The following is an 18,083-nucleotide window of genomic DNA, read 5'->3' as shown; positions in this document are numbered from 1 at the left end:
GGCCGACTTCAGCTCAGGTCAGGTTCGTGAGTTCGAGCCCCGCAACGGGCTCTGTGCTGACAGCTCAGAGCCTGGAGCCTCTTTCGGATTCTGTGTCTCCCTCTCTTTGCCCCTTCCCCCCTCATGCTCTGTCTCTCTCTCTGTCTCTCAAAAATGAATAAATGTTAAAAACATTTTAAAAAAACTAAAAAAATTAAAATCTCAACCTAAGGATTGGGACATTTATTGTGTTTCTTTCTGCATGTTTTCCCTTGCCTAATTTAAGGCAGAAAAACCCCTCGAAGGTATCATCCTTTAAAGAAGAACCAAAGTCCATGTCCCAGAAGGGGTCAGAGGAAATGTCCATGTCAATGCTTAAGAATAAAGAAGAAGGAAACAGAAAGATAATTGGGAAGGAAGCCATAGGTAGTTCTGTGGCAATGATGTTTCATAGAACATTTAGGATGAGGAATTCTTTTTTATGAATTGAAGAAAAACAAATGCCAACTGATTTTAAGGACCTTTTTTTTTTATGTTTATTTATTTTTGAAAGAGAGAGAGAGGGAAACACAGAATCCTAAGCAGGCTTCAGGCTCCCAGCTGTCAGCACAGAGCCCAATGTGGGGTTCGAGTTCGTGAACCGTGAGACCATGACCTGAGCCAAAGTCAGGCACTCAACCAACTGAGCCACCCAGGTGCCCCTAAAAAAGCCTTTTAGTAGAAAGTCAGAAAAGAGTATAAGAAAATCGAAATGTAATAATGTAACTCATTGTTCAAAGACAGATTTTTTTTTTAATAGGTTAATACTGGAAACAAAAACATTTTGATTTTATGATGCAGATTAACAAGTTTTCTGTGGACACGATGAAAGATTTTTATACAAACTGCTTTGTTGTAAGCATGACATTGCAAATGAGACATTTTTCTTTTCTTATTGTAATTTAAATACTGACCTAGGTGGACCGAGTATGTAGAAAAAATCGGTTTCAAAGCGCCGAGGACCCTTTTCTGCCCCATCCCTGATCGGGGCTCAGACACATAACCCCTCCTTCTACATACGCTGTGTAAGGCAGGACTCACCCCCCCCGCCCCCGCCCCACGAGGTAACTTGTTCTTTCCTTGGACTGCTCTGCTCCTTACAAAGTTCTTAGTACTCTATGGAAGTAAAATTTACCTCGGGGGAAGGTTTACCTCTAATACACATTAGAACGAGCTTTAAAAATTGATCAAGGCCCAGTCCCCACCCTGGACCAATTAAGTCCCTGGGAATGGGGCCCAAGCATCAGCTCGTTTCTCTAAGTGCCCCGGGGAGTTGTCTGTACCGTGAGGGTTGCCAACCACTCTACTCCTGGAAGCCCGTCAGATTTTTAAAGAGCACTCTCCTGTTTGAATTTCGTATCTTCTCCAAGAAAATGACCTGCCAGTCTTCTTGTGAAATGGCTTGTAATGTTGTAAAAGTCTGTATGGTGAGTATCCACGTACACTGAAATCACTGTACCAAGGCTTTTCTCTTGGCGGGGCGCCTGGGTGGCTCAGTTGGTTGAGCGTTGGACTTGAGCTCAGGTCATGATCTCGCGGCTGTGAGTTCAAGCCCCGCATCAGGCTCTGTGCTGACAGCCGAAAGCCTGCAACCTGCTTCAGATGCTGTGTCTCCCTCTCCCTCTGCCCCTCCCCTGTTTTTGCTCTGTTTCCCTCTCTCTCGAAAATAAATAATCATTTTTAAAAAATTTAAAAAGGGGGCTTTTCTTTATAAGACATTTGGTGGACATACAGTTAGAGCCACGTACATCATATTACGAGAAAACAGACCAAAATTTGATCATGGGCTGTTTAGTATGTACACATCGGCTTGTATTTGTGTGTCTATACTTTAATAAAGTTTGTTAACTTGAAATTCGGGGTCTACTTGGTTGTAGTAGGTAGACTAAAATGCAACGTAAGACTACACAGATTTGGGGGTTTTTGGAGTCAAAAATCTATGTGTTGAGCAGGTGCTTGTGAGTCTGCCTTTACTTTTAAATTTTTTTTAAAGAATTCTGCTTTTTGTAATGATTTAAAAACCAACCCAGGCGGCACCTGAGTGGCTTAGTTGTCCAATTCTTGATTTCATCTCAAGTCATGATCCCAGGGTCAAGGCATCGAGCCTCACATCAGGCTCCGCACTGACAGAGGGTTCTCTCTTCCTCTGTCCTTCTCCCTCCGTCTCTCTCTCTCTCTCTCTCAAAATAAGAATAAAAACAAAAACCAATCCAGGGTAGTGGTAGAAATAAGCCAAAGGTAGGACACATACTTGCCTTGGTTTAGTGGGAACTCAATCAACCAAATACTGCATTTTAAAAAGAAGGATATAACAGCATGTGTGTGTGTGTGTGTGTGTGTGTGTGTATACACACACACACACATATATATACACACACATACACATACACACACACACACACACATATTTGGTTTTGAGTTTGGTGGTGAGAACCAGGAATTATGATATGGAGAGTGTAGAATCTAGGTTTCCTCCAGAAATCTGTGCATATTATTTTACACGGCAAGTTAAGATAAACCTACCCTTGTATTCACAATTTCTGTGGTTTGTGAGGATTGTTTTTGCCTGGGGAAATTATGTTAAAATTGATTTTCTCATCTTCACGGTCTCTCATAAGAGAGAGACTTAGAACATCGTGTGTGTGTGTGTGTGTGTGTGTGTGTGTGTGTGTGTGTGTGTGTCTAAGGCATTGTGCCCCCTTCCAGAAAATGCCCTGTTCCTGGACCCCTAGCTGGGTACGGGGACGAAGATGGGCTGATCTGGTCCTCAAACATGGCACCTGGAGACTGGCATAATGTGACAGATGGTGTCAGAGGAGAAACGTAATTGAAGTGTGATCCAGGCACGGATGTAAAGAGGCCCAAAGTGGGTGTCGGAGAGATGGCAAATCTGGGGAGGAAGCGTTGGAGGGGATCCCCAGGTTTTAGGAAGAGTGTAGCTGTCACAGGCTGTTAGGAGGAGGGAGCTGGGAAAGGCTGGTTTTGCGAGTAAGTTGCAAGTTGATCTTACCTTTTTCCCCCATAAAGGATGTAAACTATCTCATCCATTTCTACTGAGGCAAAAACAAGTCCAGTATCGCTTCACTTTAGCTGATGTGCTGATAGTGGTCAGCAGTCCGGAAGTCATACCTCAGCCCAGGTTACATTTCTTGCACTGCTCTGCACTTACCGACGCTAGCCCTACTCCTGACTTCCTGCCCGGTGTTCACACACTCATCCCTGATGAAACGGGTTGCGTCTGTCGGAAAATCCTGGTGCTCTTCATTCTCCTTTTTCACCTGGCCAGGTGTTCCGCGTCCTGCCTCACCATGAGCTGCTCTCTGGACATGTCACACCAACCGTATGTGACGTCCACTGACCCAGAGGCTTCATTGCTCACATTTCATTTTGCGGTGCATCATGGAGGCCGGTGGGGGTGGGGGGCAAGGGGGGAGGGACAAGGGACTGGGAAGGGCCATGTCGCTGACAGCCACAGTCCTGTCCCCACTGCCACACACCGTCATCTCAGTTAATTCAAGGAGACCATTTCTTCCTGAACGGTCCCATTTCTTTTTCTTCTAATCCCTTCGAGGGAGTGTTCAGCCTTGGAGAGTAATGAAACCCTATCCTCCATGGCCCCTTTCCAGCTGGGTGCAGTTCTAAAGTGCGCTCAAAGCCAATACTAGTTATGCTCAAAGTTTCTTATTAATAACAGAGTAAAGACATATGTGAGTGAATATTGAATATTAATTTTCGCTAATGAAAGGCCTTGGCTATTTTATTATGGATGTGAAGCTATCTTGGTATCTATGGGTGGGGCATTGGCATAGAGCCTCAAATGTCAGGAGGGGATGCCGGTGCCCTCTGGCAGGAAGCTTCCAATTTTCTGGGACGGCTTTTCCCACATTCTTGCTAAAAGCCTGTGGGTAGCTCAGCGGCTTGGCAAATACAGCAAAACCTCCTGGATTGGAGCTGCTCTCACCGAGAATCTGTGGTTGTGCCGTGGGCCAGAACAGGTTCATTTTTACATTTCCCATGCTTAGCTTTTATTAGATAAATGTTTAAACTAGTTTGTGAATTTAGTTTAAATCCACTTAAGAGAATGTTGGGCTCATAGAAAGTTACCAGTTTCACGCATACGCATGATTTATGCTCTGCCTAGAGTCGTACCTAGTATACAGTAGGCTCTTAAAAGTTTGGTTAAGAAACTACTGAATGTTACTAAAGCCTCTGAGTTTCTTTGCTGGGTAGCACTTTAAAAAAACAGATTTGTTATTGTTTGCACTCGAACGTGACAAAATTAGGTCTCTAAAAAGATGCTTATCAATTTCGGATGAATCACATCAATGTATCAATTTTTTCTTTTTGCATTTGTAAAATATAATGAATCACTTTTTTTTCTTTACTTTTTTAATTGAAGTGTGTAACATACAGTGTTATATTAGTTTCGGGTGTACAAGATAATGATTCGACAATTCTGTACATTACTCAGCGCTCACCACGATAAGTGCTGTCTTCGTCCCCAGTATATAATTAGAGCAATCGCTCTTGGCTTCACATTAAGAGCCTCACCCAAGACCAATTAAATCAGAATTCCAGATGTGGGTTTTGGGCGCTTGTGGGGGGCGGGGAGGGACGGTCTTAATTCTTTAACAGTTTTATTGAGGTGTAATTAACATACAACAAACTGCATCCATTTAAAATGGACAGTCCGAGGAGTTTTGACTTACATATTCCCCTGTGCATCCATCACCGTAATCAAGGCAACCACGGCACTGTCTGTGGATTCCCAAGAACCAGGAGGGCTGAGAACAACCACCATAAAGGCTCAAAATCATGAGCTGCTTAAGGCACGTAACTTGTAGTGTCTTCTCATCTAACAGTTAATAATAACAGCATCAATGAGACTAGTTACTTATAATTTTCCAGTCTAGCCCATTGTCTCTTTTGAGACAAGATACAGTCGCATTAACAAGACAGTGAGAAACATTATTATTTTTTTATGTCAGGCTAACAGTGTTTCCCTCAAAATCTCTTTCTGCCCCGGAAGGACGGTCTCCACACATAGCCTGGGGTTGGGGACCATTTGTCCATGGGTCCTGCTCTGATACGTTCATTGGAAAAGGCAAGCTTTTCCTAGTAATCAGAGCTAACGTGATGGAGCAGACTACTCCTTGCCGATCCACAGATGTACAGCAAGGGGCGGGGGCAGGGCTGTGAAGGAGCCAGGGGGAACCGGCTCTCTAAGGCACCAGGAATGTGTGCTGGCTCTCTAAGGCACCGGGACTGCAGTCAGGGGATCACAGATCCCAGTGAGGCAGATGGAACTTTGTAATCGACTAATGCTCTGTGAATCAACTGGGTAAGAACTCTGCTGACTGCTGTTCAGCCAGTGCTAGTAAAATGATACATGTTTAGAAAGTGATGTAAAAAAAAAACAAAAACAAAAAACAAAAAAACCCAGCCAAATGGAATAGCATTAATGGCCAAAACTAGGAAATTGATTAAATGAATATGACTTATTTATATGGTAGACTATTACCCAGACACCAAAATTGATCTTGTATGATATTTAATGACTTGGGGAAATGTTCATTTTGTTAGGTGGGTACAGCAGGTTACTAAATCAGTGCATAATGTATTACACTACTTCTGTATTGAAAAATGTATACAGACACACATACATACAGACAAAAACAACACTCATAAGACATAAAGGCCAGTTTTTATTTTTTTAATGTTTGTTTGTTTGTTTATTAATTAATTAATTAATTAATTTATTTATTTTGAGAAAGAGCGTGAGCAGGGGAGGGGCAGAGAGAGAGGGAGACACAGAGTCTGAAGCATCTCCAGGCTCCGAGCTGTCAGCACAGAGTCTGACATGGGACTCAAACTCATGAACCTGCAAGATCATGACCTGAGCCAAAGTCGGATACTCAACCGACTGAGCCACCCAGGCGTCCTGACAATTTTTATTTCTGGTGGTGGAAGACAACATACCATTTTAATTTCTTTCCTTTAATTTTCTTGTACTTTCCATATGTCGAAAAGCGAAACCACCTTAATAAATGCCGCTAAAAATCAGCTGTCAAAGTTTCCCCCAGATAAAAATCAAATACTGCCTAAAACAATCCAGTTAAAATGAAGTACAAAAATAAAAACCATTAGCATTCCTGCTTCGAACTCCTGTGCGTTACCCTGTAGGCACCCGCTAAGTGCTTCTTGAGCGATCTGAATAATGACAGGAGCAACACAAAATAAATAAACCCCCTGCTCAAGTTGGAACTCGCTCAGTTGCTTTTCAGAGTCATCAAAGCAGATTTGTTTTGTATGTTCTATTAAATTCAAGTTCGAGGTTGCAAAGCATTTGTGTTACTGTTGAAGGGTGTTGGCATTTCATTTCGTTTTGACTTGACTCCAACTGTTATTTAGCAAGAGGACTGGGCGATATGCAAATAAGCGGGTTTCTGCCCAAGGGCTGTGGCATCGGTTCTTGAAAACTGATTTCGAAGGAGTGTTCTCTCCGACGTGGGGGAAGACCTGACATGGGTCCGCGCACCCCTCATGTTGAAGTTAAGTGGCTGAAGTACAGCAGGGACTCCCCGAGGCCCCGTGCGCGTCCCTTGCACCCGACCCTCTGCACGGCGCCTGCGCTCTGGCCACCCCTCTGGCCACCGGCGGTTGGCCGCCATCTTGGTCTCCCTTATCCATCTCTCTGTCCTCATGGTGCACAAACGTGCTCACATCTCCGCTGCTCCCTAGAGTTCCGATTCAGGGAGGTGGGCCGTGTTTACGGCCCATCCCAGCCAGAGGTGCTTTCTCCCACCTCCAGACTCCCCTACACGTTGTTGGCACTTCACAGCATGTGTGTCAGTCACACGCTTCACGCGCTGTGAGGCCAGACACGTTCCTCTCTTTGACCCATTTCTCCCTTGGCCTCTGAATTCGCGGGAGCACAGCAGGCCTTATGGTGACTGATTTCTACGACCTCGGGTCATCTCTCAATCCAAGAATATGGAAAGTTTGTAAGGTGCTTGGCTTTTCCAGTGGGGCATACTTCCACTAAGCGTGCTGTGGCCTTATTTTTATTTTTTATTTTTTTGGCATATACGGATCTTCCTCGACTTACAGTGGGGTTCCGTCCCGACGAACCCGTCGCAAATTGAGAATATCCTAAGTCTAAAATGCACCTAATACACCTGATCTCCCAAACAGCACAGTTCAGCCTGTAGCCTACCTTACGTGTGCTCAGAATACTTACATCAGCTGATAGTAAAATCATCTAACACACAGCCTGTTTGGTGATCGGGTGGTGAATATCTCATGTAATTTAGTGAATACGGTACATAAAGTGACCAACAGAATGGGCATGTGGGTACAGAATGGTTACAAGTGTGGGGCTTGTTGACTCTGGTGATCCCACGGCCCACAGAGCTGCTATGCGCTACCCGGCATTGCGAGAGGAGCGTCCCACATATTGCTAGCCCAGGAAAAGATCCAGATTCAAAATTTGAAGTTCAGTTTCTACTGAACGCATATTGCTTTCATACCATTGTAAAATCAAAAAGTGGTACATTGAACCAGTGTAAGTCAGGGACTGTCTGCCCTCATGTCTGAAGTTAACTGGCTTTCCAACATTAACTGAGGTTTTATGTCTCGGCTAGTGTCTTCCCCTCCTCACAAAGTTTTTGTGTATTTGTTTGCTTGTTCAATGACATCAGCAGAAATAGAAGAGGGATGCCATAGCACAGAGTTAGGCAGACCACATTCAAATCCCATGTTAGGATAATCCCAGGTTAGGCAGACCGCATGTCAAATCCTCGGACATGGACAAGCTCTGACTTCGGGATGCATCACTGGACTTTTCTGTGCCTCAGTGTGCCCACGTAGAAAATCTGTATAATAATGGCCACACTGTGGAATTATTGTAGGATTAACGAGTTTGTGTAGGAACCTCTTAGGCCCTCCTGTGGGCCATGAAAGCTTCTCACTGAATACTGGAGGGCACATCCTTTCTTCCTGGCTCCCTCCTTTCAAACCTGAAATCAGGCTCAGAATAAGGAAACTGCACTGAGGTGTGAGTACGGAGCAGCTAGCGAGTTTGCGTGTTTCAAACTGGTGTCCCGGCAAACTGCTAAGTCACATCCCATGAGCCTCCCAGGCGGTCACTGTAAGATCACCACCACACACATGAGGCCACGAATGCCAAGGGTCTCTTCTCTCTGCTTTGCTTAACCAACGTGATCTGTCCAAAGACTTTAAAATAATAGAAAATATACATCGCAGGCATGAAAGTGGCGAATGGTATTCACGGGTTGGCAGTTCTCTGTCCCATCAGGTGACTCTGGTCGGGCTGTGCCCGTGGCCACAGCAGAGGGAAAGGGAAGCGCCACGTTTCCTTCTTTTCTTGGAACTGCCATCTTTTTCTCGTCTCCCATGCCAGTGTCTTCTCACAGGACTCACAAGAGAAGAAAAGTCTCACTGTTCTGGAAACGCTAGAAAACGTTCCAAAACTTTCTCAGCGTCCTTCCTAGCAACAGATCCAGTGACTTCCTCCACATTTCTTCCGGGTGGCACTGCTCTCTTGGTGTTTATTACTCTTTGCCACCCACTAGCCATGCGACGCTGGGCTATGAGTTCTCATTCTGTGCCTCGTTCTCATTTTTCCCTCCTATTAGGTGGGACACTAAAATGCCCACCTCGGAAAGTTGTTATTGAATATATGGATCGAATACATGTCCAAAGTACCCAGTATGGAGTAAGCTTTCAATGTATGTTGGTGGGTAGTCATTCGATCTGCGTGAACAATGAATGCACCTGTGAGGTTGTGCGAGTAACACAGACTAGGAATCCCAAAGCTCGTCTCTGTGAAGTCCTGGCTTTGCTGCTCACTAGCTGTAATGAATGATCGATAACTTGCCCAACCTTGCTCAACCTTTATTTTTATCCATAAGATGGCAAGAAAAATACCTATTTTTCCGCGTCAAGTTAGATTACTTTTGTGAAAACTAAACCACAAAATGCCATACGGCCCAAGATGGTATTATTATCTCTCATCTCTGCCTGTCTTTGAGCAGAAGCTGCTTAGTTGTCTTTGTGTTTCTTGTGGCTTGCAGGGCAGTACCTTGACCCCAGTGGATCAGATGGTAATTGTTGAAAGAACAGTGTCACAATTCGACACAGCTGAGAAAAAAGAAGCAAGGCAAGAAGGCCTCTGCGTCTTCAACAGAGATGGCAGGAAATCTACACACACACTCGTGTGTTTGCTTTGTAGACAGGCCCAAGGAGCCCTCCCTTTGAAGATTTCCAGTCTTATTTACACAGTCAGTCCTGGGACGACCAGGGGTACCCAGGTAGAGCAGTGAGGACGGGTTGGGTTGTTCCAGGAGGGCACACTGACCACCATGAGAGACTGGAGCTTGACAGTCTGACCGTAAGGGTACAGACAGAAAAACTAAGAAAAGCAGACACAAGAACTTAAAAAGCTCTTCGGTGTGGGGCTTTTTACTCTAAGGAGAGATCCCATGAGGCTTCCTGAAAGCTAAATTAGACAAAGCAGTTGAGATCTTTGGAGAACAATTTCACTTTGGCAGGTGTATACCAGATGACCTAAAATGACAGACTGCTAATTTCCATGATTGCCTCTGGGAAGGATGAAACTAACGTGGCTCTGGTTTTGCAATATGTTTCTCAAACATAACTTCTTGGTCTGCTGCACAGGTAATTATTCTAACTACAAAGTTCATGTTGCCAATTATCACAACTATGGCCTAATTTTCTCTAATGATGCTGAAATCTAATCCTTCTGGGTTTTGCGGGTTTTTACCAAGGAAATGGTAAAACCTTTATCCAGCAGATGAATTGCGTGGTCCCGTCAGTTTACATAGCTATTTATATCTTACAGATGATCTGCAGTCAATTTGGAGAATTGGGAATTATTAATTTTAAGTAATGACCTCAACGCTAAACTACATTCATTTTTATTTCTTGACCGGTCTGGTTTTTGCTGTTTTCCATACCACTGTTTGCTCTGTGAAGTAGTGTCTTATTCAGTGTTCTTATCATAGCATGAACATCATTCTGGATGGCATGCTTGTCTAATTTGCAGGCGGCATGAAGGTGAAAGGCAGAACAAATATTTTGGAGGGGCGGAATTGAGAGGTCGTGAATTTTTGGCAAGCTGGAATAATGAGCTCCATTTTTAAAGGTGCAATATTAATGGGGTAAAAATAAAGCCTTTAGTTGGTCTTGACAACAATACCTACAGAACGATAAGGGAGATCTTCATTGTCAAGCTGATAAACCGCGGTAAGAACGGTCGGGAAATGAGGTGCTATAATTTTATTCCATACGTACTGCCCATTTGGACTTGTGGAGAACAGAGACTCAGGGCGCCCTAAGGAGCAGGGACTTGCCACCCAGCTCCCTGCCTGGGTCTGGAAAGGGGGAAGCTGTCAGGGTCAGGCAACTTCAGGGATGACTCTTCTCTCTCACAGTTTCTCTTTTGGCCTTTCTGCTTACCTTTGCATATTTGGGAGGTCCTCCTCTGACACCTGATGTCCTCTCCAGATCCCAGAGAGAGCTAGTTTGATGGACTTGGCTGATCATCGTCTCCCTTCTGGGGCGAGACCCTTGCACAGAGCCACTTCATGGGCCCTCCGCCAGCCTCTGTGGGATACTCAGGGGTATCCAGTCAGCGGCCGCCTTGCTAAAACCACAACTTATCCCTGCTTTTCAGAACAGCGGGCTGTGGTTGGGCAGTTGACATCAGAATGCAAATCTGGATATGTCTCCAAAGGCCAGCATTGAGACCAATGAGTGAAAGCTACAGGAAGCGACGTTTGTCTCCATACGGAGTCCCTTAAAATGGATCGGGCCATAGGCAGATGGGTGGTTGGATACAGTGACCGTCGAGGCCCCCTCCAATTCCCAAAATTTTGTGCTTGTATTTTGACCATCATTCTTTCATGTCTTCCCAGACGTGTCTAATGAAAACCCTCTTTTTGCATTGTCATTAAACTGAAGGTAATTCTGCCACTGTACAATTGGAATATGCCTGAGGTGTCAGAAACAGTAGTATTTTTGCCTCAGCCTCTGAAATAAAATATTTAAACGTTCGGTAACGTTTCGGTGAATTGTAAATGGTGGTCCAGATACCCCTCGGGTAAGCTTTTAAACTCATATTCGTGAGGGCCTGAGGCAGTTAGGGCAGATTTCAGTGGTGACTCTTCAGATAGTTGCCCAAGCTGACGTCCCTCAAAATAGTGTCATTAAGTCTTCGGGAGTGTGTGCACGCGCACGTGTGGTATAGTCGTGTGTGTGTGTGTGTGGGTGGGTCTGCGTAGATGTGTGTGTGTGTGTGTGGTGTGGTGGGTGTGGTTGTGTGTGTGTGTATGTGTGTGTGTGTGTGTGTGTGTGTGTGTGTGTGTTGTGCAGGGAGAATGGAAATCCTTCCGTACCATGTTACTCCTGGCAGGAACAGCGGAAGTAGGATTTCATCAGAGGAGCTCTGCCACCACCAGGAAGCCCGCGGGATGCTTCAGGCGCCACTGCCCAGGGTGCGACTGCGCATGCGCGGGGGCAAGCGCCACCTAAGTAGACCCAGAGCGGAGGAGCCTCGCCTGCGGCTTGCGGGTCACTGTGTTCCCCGCCCGCCGGCCCACAGTTAGGAGAGAGACTAGCTTTGTGAACTCTCGACTTCCTCCATCCTGGGGCTGAGCCTGACCTCGCTGGGCTTCAATTGCCTCACTTAGAAATTATAAATAAACTGTTCCGGTACCAGTAGTGAGGTCCGAGAAGTTTGTTTGGATTAAAGCACTTCTTAGAAGCACGATGTCCAGCTCATATGAAGGACTGTAATTTAGCAAGTAGGATTAGCTTTGATCTCTATTGTTCTGTAAGGAGTGGGGGCCCAGAGAGCCCGTGGCCTCGATCCCCTGTCAAGCATGTGACTCCATGTCTCCCGGTCATACGGCCCGGCCTGGGAGAGATCGAGTCCAGCCCCAGCTCAGGATCCGACTTTACCTCCCCTAAAGACTTGATTCTGTCCTAGTGGTGTTCTTTTGCTTGGACCCTACCTACATCACCGTATTTCTCAGGGCATCAGTCCCTTCTTGAAAATTGGGCAACGATGTGATTTTATAGGGTCTTAAACTTTGGATACTATTAATTTAAACTGTATTTGTTTCATTTTATTTTTTAATGTTTATTTATTTATTTTGAGAGAGAGAGAGAGAGAGAGAGAGAGCGAGCAGGGAGGGGTAGAGAGAGAGGGAGAGAGAGAATCCCAAGCAGGCTCTGCAGTGTCAGTGCAGAGCCCCTATGCTGGACCCAACCCCACAAACTGGGAGACCATGATCTGAGCTGAAATGCAGAGTCAGACACTTAACTGACTGAGCTACCCAGATGCCCCTGAATTGTATTTGTTTTAAAACAAACTTGAGGGGCACATGGGTGGTTCAGGTCAAGACTTGGCCGTTTCTGAGTTCGAGCCCCACATCGGGCTCTGTGCTGACAGCTCAGAGCCTGGAGGCTGCTTCAGGCTCTTTCTCTCTGCCCCTCCCCTACTCACAGTCTCTCTCTCTCTCTCTCTCTCTCTCTCTCTCTCTCTCTCTCAAAAACTAATAAACATTAAAAGTAATATTTTAAGCAAACTTGAATTATCAGGTGCAAACCATGGGGACGAGGCAGAATGTCAGAGCTAGATGAGCCGTCTTCTCAGACTTTGTCTCTTTGGAAAAAATGCCTGTGCTCGGGCTCCATCCCACCTGAGATTCTGATTTCATGTCGAAGATTTATTTGGCCTGGGTGAGGCAAGCCAGAGATACTTTCTACAAGCTCTCCGAGTATCGTTAAAAGTGCCCGCAGGGTAGAGAAGCACTTAGCAAGCCCAAGGTCAGACCATTAGTGCTGGGAGCAGGTGTAGCGCGCTTGGCTTCTGCTCTCCTCCTTACACACTGACCCCCAAGTTCTGGTTTAAAGAGGTTTTCTGAATGCTCCCTTCTGCGATTTTTACCCTTTCTCATCAAAGTGAGGCATTAAAGAAACACAGTAGTCGAGTACTTCTGTTAGTTGGTTTCCGATTAACGAAGGCTTCATTATGTGTAGCTCTACCTTAACCTTACACTTGTTTTCTTAGTGTGTTTAGCAACTCTCTTTATTCCCAGATGCCTTCTTTTCTTACCACCTTCAAAGCCACCTCTAAAATGTAATTGCATTGCTGAGTTCTTCTCTGACATCGTCAACCTTGATCAAATACTTCATTCTTCATTGTTTGCTCTTTTCTGTCGGTGTTAGATTCTTCCTGGCCACAGCCTGTGTGTCGATGTGATTATAAAGCACATGGTGTTCTCATGAAGTATAAGAATAGAATAAGATCAAGTGCCTTCTCTCCCCCCCCCTAATTTGTGTGCACAGTTGTTTCCTGCTGTTTAGGGGTCACTCGGGCTTTCATCCTACACTAAGATGTAATTGGAATTATGTTACCTGTTTTCATTGCCTGTTGCCATTAAATTGCTTAAAGTCTTAAGACATTGATGGTTTTAAGTGCAGAACTGTGTGGTTAAAATGAATCACGGAATTTAAGATGTATTAAGTTCCCCTTGTCGATGTTAAGGTGGTAGGTAGAGTGAAATATCAGCTTAATAGAATTAACTAACCCAAAACAATTTACACTGTTCTATGTTTTTTCTTTTCTTTTCTTTTCTTTCTCAGGAATCCTTGTGGTGTTCTTCCTTAGCGCCCACTACCCCTGTTTGCTGAAGACTTTGGCCAAAGCTGCTCTCAGCTGTTGGCATCATCCTGAGGAAAGGACAGCTTTCACACATCAGGGAAACTTTCAGGAGACTGTGGGCCCCAGTGGATCTTCTGAAGGTGAGAGTTAATCAGTCCTCTCTTTGTCTTTAGAAATCTAAATTAGCTGTTCTGTCTTCCAAAATCTACTTCTTGGAAAAGAGTGAATAAGAGACCAGGTTATTGAAAACTCTCTGCATAGAATTGAGAGTTTTTCTTTTTCAGGAGACTTTTTCAGTAGTTACGAAGGAAATGACTTGGTTATTTTGACAGAACAGGAATTTATTTGATGTTGTGGCTCTGATCTAAGAAGACTTATTTGAACACACACACACACACACACACACACGCACACCTTGAGAAATCAATAACATTTCTCTTCTCAAAAGAGTTTCTTACGTATTTAGCGTCTCTCAGAGCCTTCATAATAGCCTTACCTTGCCTTTTAGGAATGTTTTAAGGACAAAACAAAACAACTTCAGTGAAAGCACTTTGTAAACCATGAAGATTTATTTGCATAAGTAAGAAAGACAATGACTATGTGGAATCCTCCAAAATACCCTTATATCCTCCAATCTGTTTTTCTTTATATGGTTTGATTCATTTTTAATATGGTTCCGTAAACTTTGCAAGGATCTCAAGGAGCAGAGGTGGTGAGTCCTTACCTTCAAGGAATATCTGTCATGTGCAAGAGACAGACACATGAATAGATAACCAATTCCAATATGATGAAAGTATATTGAGACTGCATTAAGGAGTGCAGCAGAAGCTGAGGCAGCCTGGGGCCAGAGACTGTGTGTGTAAAAAGCAGGCTGCTTACAGGAGGTAACCCCTGAAGTGGCCCTTGAAAGATGAATAGGAGTTGGCCTAGTGGAGTGGCCTAGGGTCTTGTAGACAGGAGCAGTGGGATGCGGGTGTGAAATCTGCATGCGGAATAATAAGTTGTTAGGGTTATTGAACCACAGGGTATGAAAGGGGTGTGTGTGTGTGTGTGTGTGTGTGTGTGTGTGTGTGTGTGTAAGCACTGAGGGGTTTTAAGATGGCAGTCATTGGAGGGAGCCTGGGTGACTTAGTTGGTTAAGCGTCCGACATCAGCTCAGGTCATGATCTCGCCATTCATGGGTTCGAGCCCCACTTCGGGCTCCATGCTGACAGCTCAGAGCCTGGAGCCTGCTTCGGATTCTGTGTCTCCTTCTCCCTCTCTGTCCCTCTCTTGTTCGTGCTCTGTCTTTCTTTCTCTCAACAATAAATAAACATCAAAAAAAAAAATCTTTTTAAAGATGGCATTCATTGGTATTTAAAATTTTTTAATGCTTATTTTTGAGAGAAAGAGACAGAGTGCAAGCAGGGGAGGGGCAGAGAGAGAAAGAGAGACACAGAATCTGAAGCAGGCTCCAGGCTCCGAGCTGTCAGCACAGAGCCCAGTGTGGGGCTCGAACCCACAGACCACGAGATCAGGACCTGACCTGAAGTCAGCTGCTTGACTGAACCACCAGGTACCCCAGTCATTGGTATTTGAGGTATGTTGCCTTGGAGAGAGTGTAGGGACAGCTGGAGGTGAGCAAGATTGAAGAAAGGTTTGTTTTGCACTGACCTGGCAAAGATATGGGAGGGCTGACATTGGGGAGGAAGCAGTGAGGAACAGAGAGGAAGAGAGCTTTGAAAGAGCTAGACTGTGCTGGATTTGGTGATAGTTTGGGCCTTGGAAGTGAGAAATGTTAGGGCCTGGGATTCTCAGGTTTCTGACTCTGGTGACATTTTTAGGAATTTAGGGGAGGGAAGCAGACCTGTTCTTGGGGAGGAAAGGACTTTGAGGTATACATGGGACATGTAGACAGACAAGGCCACTGGGCAGCTGGAAGTTACTAAGTGTGGTGGTTAGGGGAGGGTTCCAGGCTAGAAACATTGATTTGGGAGCTAGAGGCGATCGTTACAAATCTTTTGTGAACTATCAATTTGATTTGGTACTTAAGCTGTCAAAAGAAGTCGGACAGAAAATGGCAAACATCATATGGTTTCCCTTAGATTTGGACTCTAACACACAAAACGAATGAGCAAAGAAACATAAAAAAGACAGAAAGAGTCTCACAGATACAGAGAATAAATTGGCGGTTGCCAGATGGGGGAATGTGGGGAGGTGGGTGACCTAGGGGAAGGAGATTGACAGGTACAGTCTTCCAGTTATAAAATAAATAGATCATGAAAATTACAGCATAAGGAATACAGCCAATAATATTGTGATGGCGTTGTACGGTGAGAGATGGTAACACACGGATTTTGGTGAGCGTCTCGTACCGTATGTAATTGTTGCATCACGATGTTGTACATCTGATGCCAGGAGAACATTATATGTCCACCGTCCTTCAGCAAAAAAATTACTCATTCAGATACTTAAAACACAACTCGCTGCATTCTCAAAGTCCATTTCATTTTGACATTGCCTACCATTTCATTTGTATCTCTGCTTGTTGGTCTTCTTAGTGGAATAAATGGGGATTTTTTTCCTAGGGACAAATGTGGGGGCTTTGTCAGTTTGATGAAAGGAAATCGAAACCAGTATTTAAAAAACAATGAAAACTCCAAAATTTGGGATGCCTGGGTGGCTCAGTCAGTTAAGAGTCCGACTCCTGATTTCAGCTCAGGGCATGAGCTCACAGTTGGTGAGATCAAGCCTTGTATCGGGCTCTGCACTGACAGAGTGGGCCTGCTTGGGATTCTCTCTCTCTCCCTCTGCCCCTACCCTGCTCATGCTCTCTCTCTCTCAAAATAAATAAAAAATAAATTTAAAAGAAACCCATAAAATTTAGGATTTATAAGCCAGTGCCATTCTCCACTTTAATTCACGGTATTTACAGAAATTATCTAAGAAACAAGCTTTGCTTTTCAAAGTATGATTCTTTTTCTGTTGAAATCATGGTTTCTTGTCTGTTCCTTACTTTCATTGCTCTGCGCAGACTTGAGTATGGCTTATGGGGGACTGAGCAGGATTTTTCCCACATTCTTCAGGGTACATCAGGGTCCCTTCCTTTGGATTTTCCCAGCATCATCCAGAACGTCATTAAGTGAGCCTGTTATAACAGAGGCTGCACTGTTTCAGAGACGTCTCCCCGAGTCAGACGTTACTCAGAGCCTTCTTTGAGGGAATGGCATGGCTAAAAATTTTAAATTCAAATAATACTGACAATAGTACTATTTTGAGTGAATTTTATTTGATTACTGTGGCCTTGATTAGCTTACTGACTTTTTCCCTTAAGACCTGTTGGAAGATCACAAAATGCTCCCTTTTTACTATTTCTAGTCTGTTTCTCTACCGACTTTCCAGAAGCTTTAAAGAACAGCTGATCTATCACTTGCATTTTTACACATAAGGAAATGAATTTGAAGCAAAATTAAGCAGCTGACCTAATGCTAAGAGGCAGAGGCAGAGGCCTGGTCTGTTCACACTCAGGCTGCCCTTTCCACCGATTCATTTTTTTCCTCTCATTGCACGTCTTTATTGTAGTGTCAGGTTACCTAAATGTCTTAAAATAATAAGACTTGAACTGAGGAAATCCGTTCACATTGATGGCATTTGCCTTGGCTAATCGCTCTATATTCAACGAACAGATTTGGCTTTATTATTTTAGGCTCTGATTAAGGTTTTATTTTACTTTTATTTTTTAATGTTTACCTACCTGTTTTGAAAGAGAGAGGGAGAGAGAGCATGTGTGCACATGAGGGAGGGGCAGAGAGAGAGGGAGAGAGAATCCCAAGCAGGGTGTACACTGCCAGCGCAGAGCCCGACTCGGGGCTCAGTCCCATGAACCGTGAGATCATAATCTGAGCTGAAATCAAGAGTCCAGACGCTTAACCGACTGAGCCCCAAGGTTTTATTTTTAATTTTTGTGATTTTAAAGTTTTAACATGGCTTTTGTTTTTGTTTTGTCTAAGCTGGTTCCACTCCTGACATGAAGGATCAGTGTAGAATCAAAACCACCACCCATGTTTAAATTCTAGTTAAAAAAGGGGGTGCCTGGCTGCCTCAGTGGGTTAAGCATCCAAGTCCTGATCTCAGGTTCATGAGTTCAAGCCCCACAATTGTGCTCCATGCTAGGAGTGAAGCCTTTTTTTTAAAAAAAAGAAAATATTCTAGTTAAAAAAGGACAATCACCGGGGCGCCTGGGTGGCTCAGTCGGTTGAGCGTCCGACTTCGGCTCAGGTCACAATCTCGCGGTTCGTGAGTTCGAGCCCCGCGTCGGGCTCTGGGCTGATGGCTCAGAGCCTGGAGCCTGCTTCCGATTCTGTGTCTCCCTCTC

General features: G+C 44.5%; 1 protein-coding gene across 16 annotated transcripts in view; it reads left to right on the top strand.

Moving 5' to 3' along the window:
* NRCAM (neuronal cell adhesion molecule) overlaps positions 1-18,083 on the top strand; it is a 283,687-nt gene that overhangs the window by 45,357 nt on the left and 220,247 nt on the right. For all 16 annotated transcript variants that reach the window (XM_053218642.1, XM_027071661.2, XM_053218638.1 and 13 more), the window contains exon 2: positions 13,711-13,869. The gene's annotated coding sequence lies outside the window, so the exon portion shown is untranslated. The remainder of the gene's footprint in view (positions 1-13,710; positions 13,870-18,083) is intronic.

This window comes from Acinonyx jubatus, chromosome A2 (assembly GCF_027475565.1).
Source record: "Acinonyx jubatus isolate Ajub_Pintada_27869175 chromosome A2, VMU_Ajub_asm_v1.0, whole genome shotgun sequence".
NCBI lineage: Eukaryota > Metazoa > Chordata > Mammalia > Carnivora > Felidae > Acinonyx > Acinonyx jubatus.
Note: the sequence above shows the minus strand (reverse complement) of the source record. Positions and strands in the feature narration are given on the sequence as shown.